We start from the raw sequence: 17,602 nt of genomic DNA, 5'->3' as shown, positions 1-17,602 counted from the left end.
TTGCTGCGTAGACGGTGCCAAAAGCAGAAACAAGCTATTTCGACTTAAGCTACGCAATAGACGTAGCTCAAGTGGAGTAGCTTATTTTGGCTTTAGCCCCGCTGTGTGAATGTGCCCAAAGGGAACATCAGCCGCAAGATGAAATCCTATTATGGCAAATAGTGGTCTCATGATGCCATTCCAGCAGGGGCAACAGGTTTTGATGCAGCATTCCAGTATTCAGCATTCAGCTTTCCTTCTCTGAGGAACCAATTTCTTCTCAGTTGCACTCACACAGAATTTAAAATGCTACCAGATGCTTAAATATAATATTGAACAAATCAGAGTACTGGTTCAGACCAAATGACCAACTGGACCCAAAAATTCAGCCTCAAGCTAAAACACTTCTTTTTGTGGTTTGAAAAAAAATTGGAATAACTTTTTTTCAAAATATTTTTGGAGAGCTCTACTCTTCTGAGTCCCAGATGAAATTTCCAACTAATATTGGCAGCTCATGATGGCCCAGTATAGTATGTCACATCATCCAAATTTTCAGGTGCATCCAGCAAGAGTGAACTGCCGGTGCTGGTGAGGTTTTCCTATTACATCAGCAAAGTGACAATGACAATGTTTCGTCAAACAAAACTGAAAGATTACTTACGGCTTGGTGAACAGACCACTAACAATCTTGTCAGCATTTCCATTGTAAAGTGTTGGAAGTTTTCAAAAGTCAGCTGTAAAAAAAAAAAAATCACCCTACTCTGAAACTTGAGAAAGAAGGTCACAGACCTCAGACTGTAACAATATCACTTGTGGGTTTCAGTACTTTTTTTTTTCAATGACTTAAGCAAATTTGCTAAGCGCAAAAGATTTTTTTCACCTCCCTAACAGCCAGAGCCACAAAATCTGCTTGGCATCTGAAAATCAAGTTGGGCCCTTTCGTTTTCTTAACCTCATCCCCAGCAATAAATATCCTGCAAGCCAAATGAAGCTGGTGATTTTGCTGATGATGCATGAGACAGAATAGAATGCAGCTCCCTCTCCTGGAGCTGTACTAATGTGAATAACATCTTGCTTATGTCAGTTAAGTCTGCAGAAATGATCTGCAGACGTATGGGAAGTGGATTCAAGCCGCAGGGAACTAGTACATTTCTTTAGGCAATATTTCCCATTAATACGTTTACCACCCTTCAGACATCCTGCTTTGCTGTGGATTTTGACAACGGCTATTTTTGCATTGAAGATATGTTAAAAATTGAATTTTCATATACCTTTGAAGTTGGAAATGTACCCTGATGGCTCAGAAGCGGGTCTGTTTCCTGCTTGTAAGATAGTATCAGATAAACTCAATCACAATTTAATTTCTTATGTATCTTTGGAGGAAATAGGACAATTTATGCATTTGTCAATGGGGGAAAGATCTAGCATTCTCATAGATTAAACAAGTGAAACCAAGTCTCAAAATTTGGAACCAGATCTAAACTTCCCAAAATTCTTATCAATTGTTATCTAGAGTTTCAGTTCATCCTATTGTGGAACAGAGAGCCAGGCATCAAGTCCTTTCTGGATGCATACTTTCCCGAAATCTGAGATAAAAGGAGTTCCTGTACTGTAATCAGTAATGCATTCCATGATGCTCGACCTTACTGAGACCAGTCTCCACCGAGATTTATGGGAAGACCTCCCATTCCTACCCAGCACAGCCTGTTAGTCTTGGAACTTGTATGACAGGTTCTGATTTTCTCCAGCTCCGTCAATGAATTCTCCTCTCTGTATGCATCACAATAGAATCTTGTCTCTTCTCTGCTATAAGAGACGCTACAGTCCCCATCCAGGGATTTGATTTGGACTGGTCACTACAGCTACTGTGTATAGATCACAAACCATAAAGACAGATTTATTGAATGTGCCATTTTTAAACAGACATTTATGACTATCATTGCTTAAAAAGTAATTTTCAAAAAAGATGATCCAATTATTCCTCATTTGTCAACAAACATAGGAAGTTGATCCTCGGATCCTTTTTTATTTAAGGCATGCTTTAAACTCCTCTGAGGTGCATAAACTTGTATACAAACTGTCTGCTTCCCACACAGAACTCCTTTCTCCAGCACTGAATTTCACAAGAATTTTTATAACATCTGAACATATCATAAGTGAACACAGTTGTACAGGACTGCACATATTTACCCTAAGTACTAAATTAGCTATAATTGCACTAATTGGGTAAATACATAATTGACTAAAATCACTTTAAAATAAACAGTTCACACAAGTGAAAGAAAATGCATTAAAAGGCATAAGTTCTAGGAGTCTTACTCCCCAAAAGCAAGGAATGTCACAGGAAATGGTTAATTGTCATGTACCCATGCACAGCAGAATGTAGAAGTGAAATGCAAAGCCAGCGGCAGATGGGGACAACTGCTTTGGGATAACTGGAACAATTCAGGGTCTGGCACCCTCTTTCTGCATGGTGCTGAATTTGCCTCTGGGATTCAAATTCACCTGCCCTATATTAATCTAGAATTGGGAGGGTAGAAACCAACGTTTTTGTGTTTTCTGGTGTCCATCCCAAAGAGATGGGGAGGAAGATTAGAATAATCAATCCTACAGGGGCCTGGCATTTCTAAAAATGAATTGGGAATGAGTTAAGTATCAAGTGCTGGGACAGAGACTCTCTTAAAGCCCTTTCTTGAGTCTCATTGGCACTAAGATCCCTTTAAACTGCTTCGTGAAGGAGCCTTAAAGTGGGTGTAGATAACATAAATTCCCACTTTACGGCCTTTTTACAATGTCCCAGTGGTGTAAAGGGACTTTAGTGTCACTGGGAATTCAGGCCAAAAAGTTCCCTTAATGCTCTGGTGATGTCGGCAGTTTTTACTCAGTCAAAATTTCCACTGATCTCCTGAATAAAGGACTGGGAGTCAGGCTGATAGTGTTGGAGGTGGAAGCACATCTCTGAAGTGAAGTTGAATTCCTATATAGCAGTGGGGAGGGGGAAGACTGTTCTTAAAGCCACTGTCCTTCATCAGGAAGAGCTGCTGACACCAGAGGGATGGTTAGCTCCAATATGATGTTTAAGGGGTGGTAAAACATTTTGGGATGGACAAGGTGCAGACAGGAGGGCAGAGAAAGCTGGTCAGAGAGAGTGACTGAAATGTGCAAATTATTCAAAATGAAACTTTAAAACCTCAAAAACTGAGGCTGTTTTATTTCATTTTTTTTAAACAGCTTTGATAAAAAAAATACAGCAATGTAGCAGCACAGCTTACTGGTGAGTCTATGATCACTGAATTTTAGCCATTCTTTCTGGTCAGGATCAGCTTACAATTGCCCCCAAACATATTCATTCAAAAGTATTCACTAAGGACCTGATTCCACCACAGAATCCAACGGGGAATAATTTCTACTAATAGTTCTTTTATGTAGCAAGCTCCGGAGCAATTATTCACAAGTTTTCATTGTCCAATATCTAAGCTGTGCTATGGTTGGTTTTGACTGAAGACTTAGGTCCCCCTGGTGTTTCCTTTCAATCTTTCAGTGATCTGATGAGCTACATTCTGAGGGTGTGTCTACACCGCAGCACAAGCAGATAGACCCAACTAGCTTTAGTCCAGATAGCATGTGTACCAATAGTAATGAAGCCATGACAGCATGGGCTTCAGTGCAGGCTGTACAGGCTGCTTTGAGGCCCAGCCCAACAAAACCCTTAAACCAGCGGTTCCCAAACTTTTCGGCATCACGCTCCCTTTTTGATTTTTGAAAAACCCTCACGTCCCTCCCCCCAAAATAGCAGCAAAACTTGTTGAGCAAAAAAAAAAAAAGAACTGACCAGGGCAGCTAAACTTGATGGGGGGGGGGGGGGGGGTAGGGCAGGGTCACCTCGCGCTCCTCCTGGAATTTCTTCACACACCCCCAGGGGGGCACACCCTCCAGTTTGGAAACCCATGCCTTGAACAGATACTCCCTGGAAAATCAGTGATATCTTAGCTCCTCTGTTGCTTTTGGTCAGTGCATCTCCATGAACTTGAACATTGCTCTCTCTGTTATACCCACTGAGCCTGTTGCAAGTGGGGTTCCACAGGGATCAGTTTTTGGACTGGTTCTGTTTAATGTTTTCATCAATTATTTAAATAATGACAGAGAGAGTACACTTTCAAAGTTTGTGGATGTGCTTTGGAGGACAGGGTTATAATTCAAAATGATTTGGACAAACTAGAGCAGTTTCTCAACCTTTTTTGTATTAAATATCCCTTAAAAAAAAGTATCCCCAGTGCCTACAGTTTTCAGTCACACAATTTTTTGTCTACCATTTCAACTTGTTTGTTTAAACAACTTAATCGTAGCCGGGCAAGCGATGAAATTTTTGGGTGTAAAAAGTACAAAAATAATAAAGCACTGTAATCTTAAAACAAAAATTCAGTTTTCTCCAAATTTCAGTTGTGTTGATGGGTACTCATACCACTGGTTGAGAATCACTGAACTAGAGAAATGGTCTGAGGTAAATAGGATGAAATGTAACAAGGCCAAATCCATAGTACTCTACTTAGGAAGGAACAATCAGTCTCATACACACAGAATGGGAAGCGACTGTCTAGAAAGGAGTACTGCAGAAATGGATCTAGGGGTGATAGTGGACCACAAGCTAAATATGAATCAATAGTGTGACACTGTTGCAAAAAAAGCAAACATGATTCTGGGATGCATTAACAGGAGTGTTGTAAGCAAGACATGAGAAATAATTCTTCCCCTCTACTCTACGCTGATTAGACTTCAACTGGAGTATTGTGTCCAGTTCTGGCTGCCACATTTCAGGGAAAATGTGTATAAACTGGAGACAGTCCAGAGAAGAGCAACAAAAATGATTAAAGGTCTAGAAAATATGACTTATGAGGGAAGATTGAAAAACTTGGGTTTGTTCAGTCTGAAAGAAGACGGAGAGGTGATATGATAACTTTCAAGTCCCTAGAAGGTCCATCAGAGGGAGAAAAAATATTCTCCTTAACCTCTGATGATAGGACAAGAAGCAGTGGAATTAAATCATAGCATGAGAGGTTTAGTTTGGACATTAGGCAAAAACTTCCAAACTGTCAGGGTGGTTAAGCACTGGAATAAATTGCCTAGGAAAGTTGTGGAATATCCATCACTGGAGAAATTTAAGAGCAGATTAGACAGACATCTGTCAGGGATGGTCTAGATGGTACTTGGTCCTGCCATGTGTGTGGGGCACTGGACTTGGTGACCTCTCACAGTTCCTTCCAGTCCTATGATTCTATGTGCCCCAGATATGAAGTCAAAAGTATTGATGAGTGCAATGGTCAATGAGTATTGCTGTCACCAATAATTATTTGGGATGGCTTCAGCACAAAACCAGACCTCTGGGGTACCTAATAGACTGTTATGGGGTTCAGTGGTCTTTGTGTAATAATCCATGAGCTCCTGAGTTCTAACCCCAACTCTAATATTGACTCACTGTGATAGGGATAAAATTGAAGTGTGGTTGACATGTTTCCATTTCACCATATTTGTTCAATCTGTTTTAATGCAGATTGACTATCAACTAGAAGTGACTCCTGAAATCTGGACTAGGTAGAAACTTGAGTAACATTGACAACGTCCTATAGCTTTAAACCTCTATGGAGCAGTTTTCAAATATACAAGCAGTCCCCGGGTTACATGGATCCTACTTACAAACGGGGTGAGGCAACCCGGCACTAGCTGCTTCCCCCCAGCAGACCAGGGAGACGTGAAGCTAGCGCCGCCCCCTCCCCCAGCAGACCAGGGATACGCGGAGCGGCTTTTCTCAGCAGACACCTCAGCTTGAGAATAAAGGACTGAGGGAAGTGAGGTGTGGGAGAATAAAACTGAGCTCTGGAGAAATGTTTGACTAGAGTTTCCCCTACAATATGTACCAGTTCTGACTTACATACAAATTCAACTTAAGAACAAACCTACAGTCCCTATCTTGTACGTAACCCGGGGACTGCCAGTATATTAACAGGTGCATACTGGGGAGAAAAGTCTTCTCTCTAGAGAACGGGTGTGAAATAAGCAGCCCACAGTCCAGATGTTGATTGCTAGCTGCAGCCTGCTGGTGGGCTACCAAATGGTTTATTTACCTGAGCATCCTCATAGTTCTGCTGAAGCTTCCCATTCTCAGCCAAAGGGAGCTGCAGGAAGCGCCGCAGGCTGGGTCATCACTTCCTGCAGCTCCCATTGGCCAGGAACAGCAAACTGTGGCCAATGGGAGCTGCATTTATAAATAAAGCGTCTTTAGGCGTGACAAAGGCTAACCCTAGCAAACCCCATATAGCCCATGGGCTGCTTATTGCCCACTCCAGCACTAGAGTCTGTTTTGCTAATATGGTCAGAAGTCCAGGTAGGCTACTAGCTTTTCACATAAATCACTACCATCACTTTCTGTTGCACTAAAACAAAATATGTGTATCCAAGATGCTAGTTCCTATGCACAACTCAACATTCAATGCATCTGATTCACTCTGAATCCCCTACCAATGCAATGCAGTTATGCCTGGGGATGCATTCACCTGTGAGAGACAGAATCTAAGGTCTGAATAAGTCCCATATTTTAACTAGCATATTTTTTTTAGATGGCTCTAATCCTTGTTTGCATGCTGTAATAAATATACACAGAACTGTCTTAATCAATACCTTGGTGGTTGACAGGAATGAGTCATAATGATAACACCCTAGCTCTTTGACTACAGTCTAGTAGAAATTTCATATGTTCCCTGTAAGAAGACAGGATCTCACTCTTGCTGGTCTAATGGTGTGAGCATTTATATGACACCTATCATCCCATGGGATCAAAAAATTGCTTTGCACTTGCTGCACGCAGAGTTTCTATGTGGATAGGAAAATCTGGGGTGAATGGGAAGGGAAATTTTCCACAAGAACAAACCTCCTTTTGTCTTATAAAAAAGTGACAAGGGATTTTGTCTACACGGAGCAGTCATGATCTGGATTTATGAAATCTCATTTCTTAATCTGTGGTGGCGTGGAGGGGCTGAATTTGTTTGGGTGTCTTTTTACTAGCAAAGTATTTAATAGAGCTCAATCTGCAGAGGAGATGATGAGAGCTGTTAGATTTTCATGGAGAAACCTTGGCATTGTGTTGGCTCTGAATTGGTGGGTGGTTTTACAGCATTTTTGACTGCATGCATCCAGGTTGAGGTAGTAGGTTGTATAGTTTAGAATTACACCACGGGAGATAACTGTACAACCTCCTAGCTTTCCTTGGGTCTTGCACAAAACGGCATGGTGAGAGAGCCTAATTCCTCAACACTGTTTTCTCTGGACAAATGGAACAGGAAGGAACAGGTAAGAGTTTGTTGAAGAAGCTGCTTTATTCATATGGAACTTCAAATTGTTTGTTTTTTCTCACACTATTTCTTTTCACTGTATCAATGGGTATTGAGCAGACTCGGAGAACTGGTAGCCCTTGTTTCCTCTTGTTAGCATTTGATCTGTTGAAAGTGTAAGAGGTGTGAAAAGCACCATGATAACATGTCAATGGCATTGCCTTTGTGGTCAACAATCAGAAGTCTCCAAAGAACATGAAAGGCATCGTGTACTCTGTTAGCCCTTGAGATGGATGAGCGGTTGTTCTTTATGTTAGCCTTTGATTACAGGCCAGTTTTGTACAGCACTGAAAGACTAAATTACAACTCACTTTCTGATGGTGAACTACAAGAGAGAAAAGGTACCGCCCAGCATACTTGTACAGGAACTAGTTACAACTTGCACTAAACTCCAGAGAGAAGGAGGAGGGTAGCGAAGGAGTGCTGGTAGCTCCAGATAAGGCATGTTTAGGTAGGACTATGACTGGCACCTGCAACATGGGAGAACAGCCTCATAGAGGAGGTACATCAGCTTTGAACATCATATCTGGGGGTGCCAATTCTTGAACATTTCCAGGCATGGATGGAGGTGTTACTAGGGAGATAATCTGTCCTGATTCTATAGGAGAGTCCTGATATTTGGGGCTGTGTCTTATATAGGCATCTATTAACCCCCACCCCCACCCCTTGTCCTGAATTTTCACACTTGCAGTCTGGTCACCCTATGTGCTACACGTTTCAAGGACACAAAACCTCCAGCCATCTCCCAGGCAGGTCGTGCACTGCCTTCTTTTCTCTGACTCCATATTCTGAAATCCAAAAAGAGAGACTGTATGGAGAAAAGATCCATGCAGAGAATGTCAGTGCCAGTGTAACCTGCACTAAGCAAGTGTTGGTCTTTCCCCCCCTCTGGTGGCTGGGGCCTCAGAGAATGTTTACGAATCTGCAGTTTCTGCAAACGAATAGACTTAGGGCCAGATTTATAAAGATACGTAGGTTCTTAACGTTGCACATAGGCCTTTAGTGGGATTTTCAGAATATCTAAGCATCTGATCCCATTGCCTCAAACTGACCCTTATTCTCTTTGTTCTAGAAGCACAGGCTGACATGTTCAGCTTTCAAGGTCCAGAGTTCAAACCCCCTGGTGGGATTGGTTATATCAATGCTTGCTCCAGGGCTAGAATATGTATTTGCCAAAATGTCAAATGGTGCTTGCAAATGCACTAATGACTGGGAGTCATAGAATCATAGAGCTGGAAAAGACCTCACAAGGTCATCAAATCCAGTCTCCCCCCCCGCACCCAAGTCAGGACAAATCCCAACTAAATCAACCCAGGAAGGGCTTTCTCAAGCCGAGACTTAAAAACCTCTAGGAATGGAAATTCTACCACCTCCCTAGGTAACCCATTCTAGTGCTTCTCCAGCTCCTAGTGAAATAGTTTTTCCTAATATCCAACCTAGACCTCGCCCACTGTAACTTGAGCCCATTGCTCCTTGTTCTGACATCTGTCACTACTGTGAACAGCCTTTCTCTGTCCTCTTTGGAACCTCCCTTCTGGAAGTTAAAGGCTGCTCTCAAATCCCCCCTCACTCTTCGCTTCTGCAGACTAAACAAACCCAAATCTCTCAGCCTCTCCTCATAGGTCATGTGCTCCAGCTCCCTAATCATTTTGGTCACTCTCCGCTGGCCCCCTCCAATGCGTCCACATCCTTTCTATAGTGGGGGACCCAGAACTGGACACAATACTCCAGATGTGGCCTCACCAGAGCTGAATAAAGGGGAATAATCACTTCTCTGGATCTGCTGGCAATGCTCCTCCTAATGCAACCTACTATGCCATTAGCCTTCTTGGCTACAAGGGCACCCTGTTGACTCATATCCAGCTTCTCATCCACTGGAATCCCCAGGTCTTCTTCTGCAGAACTGCTACTTAGCCAGTTGGTCCCCAGCCTGTAACAATGCTTGGGATTCTTCCATCCCAAGTGCAGGACTCTAGACTTTTCCCATTTCTCATGACTGAATTCTAGAAAAGAGTATGTAAGTGAGCAAATGTCTGAAAATAGAGTGACATGCACCTGCTATTACAAGGTAGCGCTCAAGATACAAATAATCAGGGCTCGACAGACAATGTAATCTGCTCACCCATGGCGAGTAGATTACATCCCAGAAGAGCCGGCTCCGAGTGATCTGCGCTTACGCAGAACGCTGAACCGCACGGATGGCGAGCAGGGCGAGCCCTGCAAATAATGGTACTGAAGTATATTTTGTAAAAATAATTGAGTTTTAGTCATGACAGACTCAACTCTGCTATTGAAGGTTTGCAGAATGTGGGGCAAGACTGTCAGTTTTTTAGTTTCAGAGGGGTAGCCGTGTTAGTCTCTCAGGGTATGTCTACACTACCCCGCTAGTTCGAACTAGCGGGGTAATGTATGCATACCGCACTTGCTAATGAAGCCCGGGATTTGAATTTCCCGGGCTTCATTAGCATAAGCGGGGAGCCGCCATTTTTAAATCCCCGCTGCTTCGAACCCCGTGTAGCGCGGCTACACGGGGCTCGAACTAGGTAGTTCGGACTAGGGTGCCTAATCCGAACTACCGGTACACCTCGTTTCACGAGGAGTACCGGTAGTTCGGAATAGGACCCTAGTCCGAACTACCTAGTTCGAGCCCCGTGTAGCCGCGCTACACGGGGTTCGAAGCAGCGGGGATTTAAAAATGGCGGCTCCCCGCTTATGCTAATGAAGCCCGGGAAATTCAAATCCCGGGCTTCATTAGCAAGTGCGGTATGCATACATTACCCCGCTAGTTCGAACTAGCGGGGTAGTGTAGACATACCCTAAGGCTGTGTCTAGACTGGCAAGTTTTTCCTCAAAATCATCTGCTTTTGCGGAAAAACTTGCCAGCTGTCTACACTGGCCACTTGAATTTCCGGAAAAGCACTGACGATTTCATGTAAGATCGTCAGTGCTTTTCCGGAAATATTATGCTGCTCCAGTTCGGGAAAAAGTCTTTTTCCAAAAGACTTTTGCGCAAAAGGGCCAGTGTAGACAGCACAGTAATGTTTTCTGCAAAAAAGCCCCGATTGCGAAAATGGCGATCGGGGCTTTTTTGTGGAAAAGCGCGTCTAGATTGGCCACGGACGCTTTTCCACAAAAAGTGCTTTTGCGGAAAAGCATCCTGCCAATCTAGACGCGCTTTTCCGAAAATGCTTTTAACGGAAAAGTTTTCCGTTCAAAGCATTTTCAAAAAATCACACCAGTGTAGATCTACACTAAGGGTACATCTACACTAGCCCCCTAGTTCAATCTAGGGAGGCTAATGAGGGTGACCAAAATTGCAAATGAAGCGCGGGATTTAAATATCCTGTGTTTCATTAGCATGTTCCTGGCTGGTCGCCATTTTAGAAATTGACTAGCCCGAAGTAACTGCCGGCATCTGCATGCGGCAGTGAAACAGGATTCTGAATTAAAGCCCTAAATCGAATTAGCTGTTATTCCTCCTGCAATGAGGTTTACCAGTGTAGAACATGGTAATGAAGCACAGGATATTTAAATCCCAAGCTTCATTTGCAATTTTGGTCACCCTCATTAGCCTCCCTAGATCAAACTAGGGGGCTAGTGTAGACATACCCTAACAGAATTTTTTTTTAAAACAACGAAGAGTCTTGCAGCATCTTAGGGTATGTCTACACTACCCTGCTAGTTCGAACTAGCGGGGGTAATGTAGTCATCCGCAGTTGCAAATGAAGCCCGGGATTTGAATTTCCCGGGCTTCATTTGCATGAAGCCGACCGGCGCCATTTTTAAATGCCGGCTAGTTCGGACCCCGTGCTGCGCGGCTACACGTGGCACGGACTAGCTAGTTCGCATTAGGCTTCTAATCCAAACTAGCTGTATGCCTCGTGGATTAGAAGCCTAATCCGAACTAGCTAGTCTGTGCCGCGTGTAGCCGCGCGGCACGGGGTCCGAACTAGCCGGCATTTAAAAATGGCGCCGGCCGGCTTCATGCAAATGAAGCCTGGGAAATTCAAATCCTGGGCTTCATTTGCAACTGCGGATGACTACATTACCCCCGCTAGTTCGAACTAGCGGGGTAGTGTAGACATACCCTTAGAGACTAACAAAAATGTAGATGGTACAATGAGCTTTCGTGGGCAAAACCCACTTCTTCAGATGAATCTTTGTTAGTCTCTAAGGGTATGTCTACACTACCACCCTAGTTCGAACTAGGGTGTTTAATGTAGGCAACCGAAGTTGCAAATGAAGCTCAGGATTTGAATTTCCCGGGCTTCATTTGCATCTTGCCGGGCGCCACCATTTTTAAAGCCCTGCTAGTTCGGACTCCATGCCCGCGGCTACATGCGGCACGTATTAGGTAGTTCGGATTAGGCTTCCTATTCCAAACTACCGTTACTCTTTGTGGAACGAGGTGTACTGGTAGTTCGGAATAGGAAGCCTAATCCGAACTACCTAGTCTGTGCTGCGTGTAGCCGTGGGCACGGAGTCCGAACTAGCGGGGCTTTAAAAATGGCGGCACCCGACAAGATGCAAATGAAGCCCGGGAAATTCAAATCCTGGGCTTCATTTGAAACTTCGGTTGCTTACATTAACCACCCTCGTTCGAACTAGGGTGGTAGTGTAGACATACCCATAGATGCTGCAGGACTATTCATTTTCTAAGTTTTTTCGTCAGTTTTTTGAGCAGATTGTAAAGTATGTCATAACAAAGTATGGGTTAGTGTTTTCAGAAGAGAGATGAATAGTACTTTGTCATACCATTCCACAATTCTATAGATCAGGGCTAGAACAACACTGGGTATGTAGACAAATGCAGCCAATTTGGCAAATTGGCAACTTCAAATAGGTTATACAATATTTTTGAAGAGCTGTTCCAATGGTTTTAAAGATTAAAGTCCATATCCTGATCTAGCATCAATTGACATGCTACACTGTTTTGCCCCAGTTGTAAAACTCTTCACTATCTTGCATTTCAGGTCACTGCTTCAATCTGTGCAAATGGATACAAAATGCTACCAAATCAGATTTCCTCAGTGACTTACACCTTGGTTGTAGTGCTTTGCACCCACTAAATCATAGAATCATAGAATAATAGGACTGGAAGGGACCTCAAGAGGTCATCGAGTCCAGCCCCCCGCCCTCAAGGCAGGACCAAGCTCCACCTACACCATCCCTGACAGATGTCTATCTAACCTGTTCTTAAATATCTCCAGAGAGGGAGATTCCACCACCTCCCTTGGCAATTTATTCCAATATTTGACCACCCTGACAGTTAGGAATTTTTTAAATTTTTTAAAGCAGTAGATAAATTAAGCCTATACACATATTTGCTGCTTATATATTTTAATTTTTAGACAATGCTATGGCTATTATTTACCAGCCAGATATCCAAGCCAGAGAACCTAACTTGCCATAAAGAACAAAAGCAAATTAAATGGTCTTTTCTGCAGTGGAATTGACAACTGTCATAATCCAAGATGCTCATTTTGTTATTAAAGAAAATAGCATTCCAGGTCTCCCCTGGTTTAGAGTATTGTATTGTCAACTAATTAGGCTTTTATCGTATGTCCTCATATGCCCTTCTATCATATGTCCTCCATATGTCCTTCTGTCATATGTCTTCCATATGCCCTATATGTAATTAGACTTCCATCATATGGCTTTGATCATATGTCATTTAGATAGACTTCCAGAATATGGCAATGTTACAACTGTGGACCTTTTACAAGTATTGGAACAGCAATTCTGTACCTTTCACTTCTGTGAGCTGCAGATTAAAATGAAGAAGAAACAAGGAAGATGGCTAGTTTTGAGTGGCCTTTTTATTGAGAAGATTAATTTCTCTCCACTTAGTCCATGAACAAAGAAAATTTCACTTCTGCACTTATTCAGTTTTTAGTCACTTCTCTTTGAGTTTGAATGCCATCTCTCAATGTATTGCAGGAGACTATCGATCTGTGTTTGTTTAACAAATGGTTTCATTTGGAATGGCTTTTTATTAAATATCCTTCTACAAAATAATACCACCTAAATTTTAAGTCCATTTTTGTCTCTTTGAAGCTGGAGTCTCAAGCAAAGTGCAGAAATTTGTACTGGTGGCAGGTGAAAATGAGACAGTGGGTTCTGGCTGAATAAGAGAGTCCATGTGTGTCTCTTATGGACTGTGAGTACTGTCACACTGTGCATTTATTGAAAGGTGACTCTTCGTAGGTTATGTTTCAGTGCACAGGAATATGTATCCAAACTTGTGAGTTCCAAACTTGCCGTGGCTTATTATTGATAATAAAGACCACAAATACCCATTGATGCATCTGCCTATAATAGGTGAGGAAAGCTGCAAATGTCCGGTGATGATGGCTTCTGGATCGCTTTTTTAAAACACCATGTGTGAAAAAGGACTTTCACACAGATTTGCAGAATACACCTGTAATGGTTTTGTCCTTTCTTTTCAATCCTTTCCTCTATGTAGTTGGCCCCATTCTCTTTTCAAAACAAATCTCTCCAGGTTCATAGCTCTGGACAATCTAAAACGTATTAAGCTGTATTGCTCCACCATTACAGCTGTGCCTGCAATGGGTCAAAACCTTACATTCTTTAAACGTCATGCTTCTTCAGCCACTCCTGTTGGCTAGTTCTTCAAGTAGTATTGAAAGACAGAGCCAACGTCTTGTGTTCTCTATTAGTGACTGGTTGTCTGCACTTGGCAGCCAATGAGCAGGTTCTTGAGGGAGTCCGTTGCTTATTTTGTCTTTTTCTTCTACGTTTTCCCTGTGAATAGAGTGCTGGGGCCAAGGTGCCTGATTAGCAGCCCTGAAGAATGAAGAGTTCGGTCTATCCTCAGTACAGGCACGCCCCAAACTCCAAGCTTCCTTCAGACAGCTCCTGCAAGGTGCCGCAGATCTGACCTTGGAGGGCCTACCTGTAAGGGTGAGAAGGAATTTCACACTCTGTGCCAGTTAAATCCTTGTTTTCATGCTAGAAAAAGGATGGTTTCTTATGCCACGGACATTTGTCCCCTGGAAAGTGAACCGACACCCACCAAAATCATTTACTCAGATGGGGATATTTTAAAAAATGCTTTTTGTCTATCTACCAGGCCAGTCTAATCTATGCTGAAACACTTCTATTGCTGAGTCAGATGCACCAAGTAGAGCCCCATTTGTACATAAAAGTTTTGTCAGAACTGGGATAAAATAGAATGGAATGCCGAAATGACTCATTGTTTAATGAATAGGGCCCACAGTGTTCTATTGATGCCATTTATAAATCTCTATAAAATGGAAAGAATTCATGTCATAACTGGAAATCCAAGACCAGCAACCTTGTGAGCAAAATTATGGTGCACAATATAATATGAATTCTAACATGCTCCCGCTTGAAAGCTACTCAGGCCGTGTTAAAAATAAGACCATTTTATTGTCTAGATTCAAAACCCAGACTTATTCTTCCCTTTGCAGTCGTAAATTACTGAGGAAGGGAGTGATTTGTGTGTGTATGTGTACCCAAAAAGTAAAACATGCAAGATAGATCTGCCCTCACCAATTAGACACTGTTGTAAACTGAAGGCACTAGAATGACACGCGTGCAAATCAGCTCAGATTCCAAACAGAAAGAGGAGTTAAATGACAGCTTTCCAAAATGAGTGAGCAGCAAGGCTCAGAGCTGAACCTGGCTGGCCTGACTCCTGGTCTGCTGGGTTAACCTGGAGGCCATCTTCTCCCGCCTTCCTGTGTGGCCTGTCAGGGTTTTCATCTGCAAACCAGGAAAAGCCTGGTGGTTTTGACATGAAACCAGGTGACACTCACCCATTTGAGTTTTGTGGTGAGGTTTTTGGTTTCATTCAGGCCTGGGCCAGAAGCAAACCCGTCCACATGTGTGGATGCCACAAAAACTCTCATGTACACCCAGAAACCAAACCCACCACATTTCACACAGCAGAGCTGGCATCTTGCCAGCAGCTCAGGGCTGCCCCCAGATTGTTCAGAAATAGCTTTATCTATTTTAAGTAGAGTATGTATTGCCCAGGGGCAAAATGATTCCCAACAAATGATTAGATGAATGTTGCCTTTTTTTCTTTGCACAGTGATCATCTCTCTGACCCTACTTGAATGTGCATAACTTTTTGAATTGGGGGTCTGGTGCCAATATGGATACAAGCGTGAAATTTGATTCTCTGATGAGCTAAGTGCTTTGCCCTCCTTTCCCCCAGCCCCTGGGGAACACTGGGGTTTCCGCTTTAAAATTAAAAAGCAGGCCAAAGCAGTGTTAGCTGTGTTGCAGGCACGCTACTTCCCTCACCCTGCTATTAGAAAAGGTCCAGAATAGACACTCTCCTAGGGTACGTCTAAACTACATGGCTCCGTCGACGGAGCCATGTAGATTTGTTTTTTTGGCAAAGGCAAATGAAGCCGCAATTTAAATGATCGCGGCTTCATTTACATTTACATGGCTGCCGCGCTGAGCCGACAAACAGCTGATCAGCTGTTTGTCGGCTCACGCGCTAGTCTGGACGCTCCCCTGCCGACATCAAAGCCCTTTCTCGGCAGCCCCGGTAAACCTCATCCCACGAGAAATAACGGGGCTGCCGACAAAGGGCTTTGATGTCGGCAGGGGAGCGTCCAGACTAGCGCGCTGAGCGGACAAACAGCTAATCAGCTGTTTGTCGGCTCAGCGCAGCAGCCATGTAAATGTAAATGAAGTTATGTAAATGTAAATGTAAATGTAAATGATCATTTAAATCGCTGCTTCATTTGCCTTTGCCTATGTGTCTAATCTACATGGCTCCGTCGTCGGAGCCATGTAGTCTAGACACAGCTCTAGACTGAAACAGGAGGGGGAGCACTCTTGCACTAGCTATGGAGAATGCCACCTATTCGTGGGGCTGTGCTGCTTAGCCTCGGGCAGGGGTGGGGAACGTAAGGGTTGGGGGCCGGATGCAGCCTGTGACTTGCCTGGATCTGGCCCCCAAGGCTCAGGACTCCCCCCTCAGCATTGGGGAACCAGCGCTGGTGCTCCACCTGCTCCCCTCCCCCAGCGCAGAGTTGGATTACACAAAATCGGCTAGCCTGGGTCCCCCTAGGCTCTGGTGTGTGAGGGGAATGTGGCAAGTGTCTTTTTCCTTCTCAGTTGGGGGCCACGGCAGCGAGGGGTTGTTTTTTCCTTTTTTTGCTTCTCACTTGTGTGTGGCCCCCAACTGATTTTTCTATGGATCAATGGCCCCCGACCCATAAAAGGTTCCTCACCCCTGGCCTGGGGAGTGAGAGAACCCTGTCCTCCTCCCCCGCCCTATGCTGCTCTAACTCCCTTCCCCCCATATTTGGGCAGAGGGAGGGGAAGAGACAAGTACAGGGCTGGGGGATAGGCTTGAAACGAGGGCTTCCACCCTGACTCTAGCTTTTGGTGGATGCTTGGGTTCAGAGAGCCAGACGAAGAACCTGTTGCATATGGCATGAATGCCTTCTCCAGACAAAATGAGGTGGTGCAGAGTTTCCTGTTCTTTTTGAAGGTTTTTCCCTATAGAGGAATGATCCAGCCTTTCATTACAGTGTCTGACTCACCCTCCTGCCTCTGTCAGTTCTGCCCTTTCCCATGGTCTGTTGACAAGAGAGCGCTTCTCTAAATCCTGTCTTTGTTACAGGTGTGACATCTCCCAGGTATAGGGTTTCATTATTGCTTTCAGAATGTATTAGTGAAATGTCAGGATCCACTCGCTTATCATTAACAGCAACATATAAATGCCATGCCTAACAATAGTAGTAGAAGAGCATTTTTTGTGAATGGGCCGCTTTTACACATGTGGCTGATGTGTCCCAAACGTGCACATCTTTCCACAAACAAGATTAAAATATTTGCAGATTTTTTTTAACTGCAGATCACATGGTTGACTCCATGCCTGGTGTAGCAAATGTCATTCAAATTACCTCAAAGGATATTAGGAACAACCCATCATCACTCAAGTCTTTCATGCTTTTCAGCCCTGATACTGCAATGAGCACAGAGACAGGGAACCACTGATTTTAAACCTGGAGAGAGCTCCTCTCACTATCGGAGCCATAGACTGAGCTATTTGTGGTAGGAGCTGTACTGAAGAATTCAAGGGTGTGCAGAGAAGGGCAACAAGAAGGATTAGGGCACAGCAAAACTCTGAGACTGAAAAGGTTGGGGTTGTTTAGATTAGACCAGTAAGCCCGGCAAACTTAAGGAAGGGATGGATAACAAGACAGAAAATATCAACATGCTACTAT

At 43.6% G+C, this 17,602-nt stretch overlaps 1 long non-coding RNA gene across 1 annotated transcript in view; it reads left to right on the top strand.

The window, feature by feature from the left end:
• LOC142824432 (uncharacterized) overlaps positions 1-15,904 on the top strand; it is a 70,535-nt gene extending 54,631 nt beyond the window's left edge. The window contains exon 6 of the long non-coding RNA XR_016347818.1: positions 14,137-15,904. This is a non-coding gene — a long non-coding RNA (uncharacterized LOC142824432). The remainder of the gene's footprint in view (positions 1-14,136) is intronic.
• Positions 15,905-17,602: the final 1,698 nt, after the last annotated feature.

The sequence above is a fragment of the Pelodiscus sinensis genome, chromosome 25 (assembly GCF_052426305.1).
Source record: "Pelodiscus sinensis isolate ZL-2025 chromosome 25, ASM5242630v1, whole genome shotgun sequence".
Classification (NCBI taxonomy): domain Eukaryota; kingdom Metazoa; phylum Chordata; order Testudines; family Trionychidae; genus Pelodiscus; species Pelodiscus sinensis.
The sequence above is the reverse complement of the archived record's forward strand: the minus strand, read 5'-3'. Positions and strand labels throughout refer to the sequence as shown.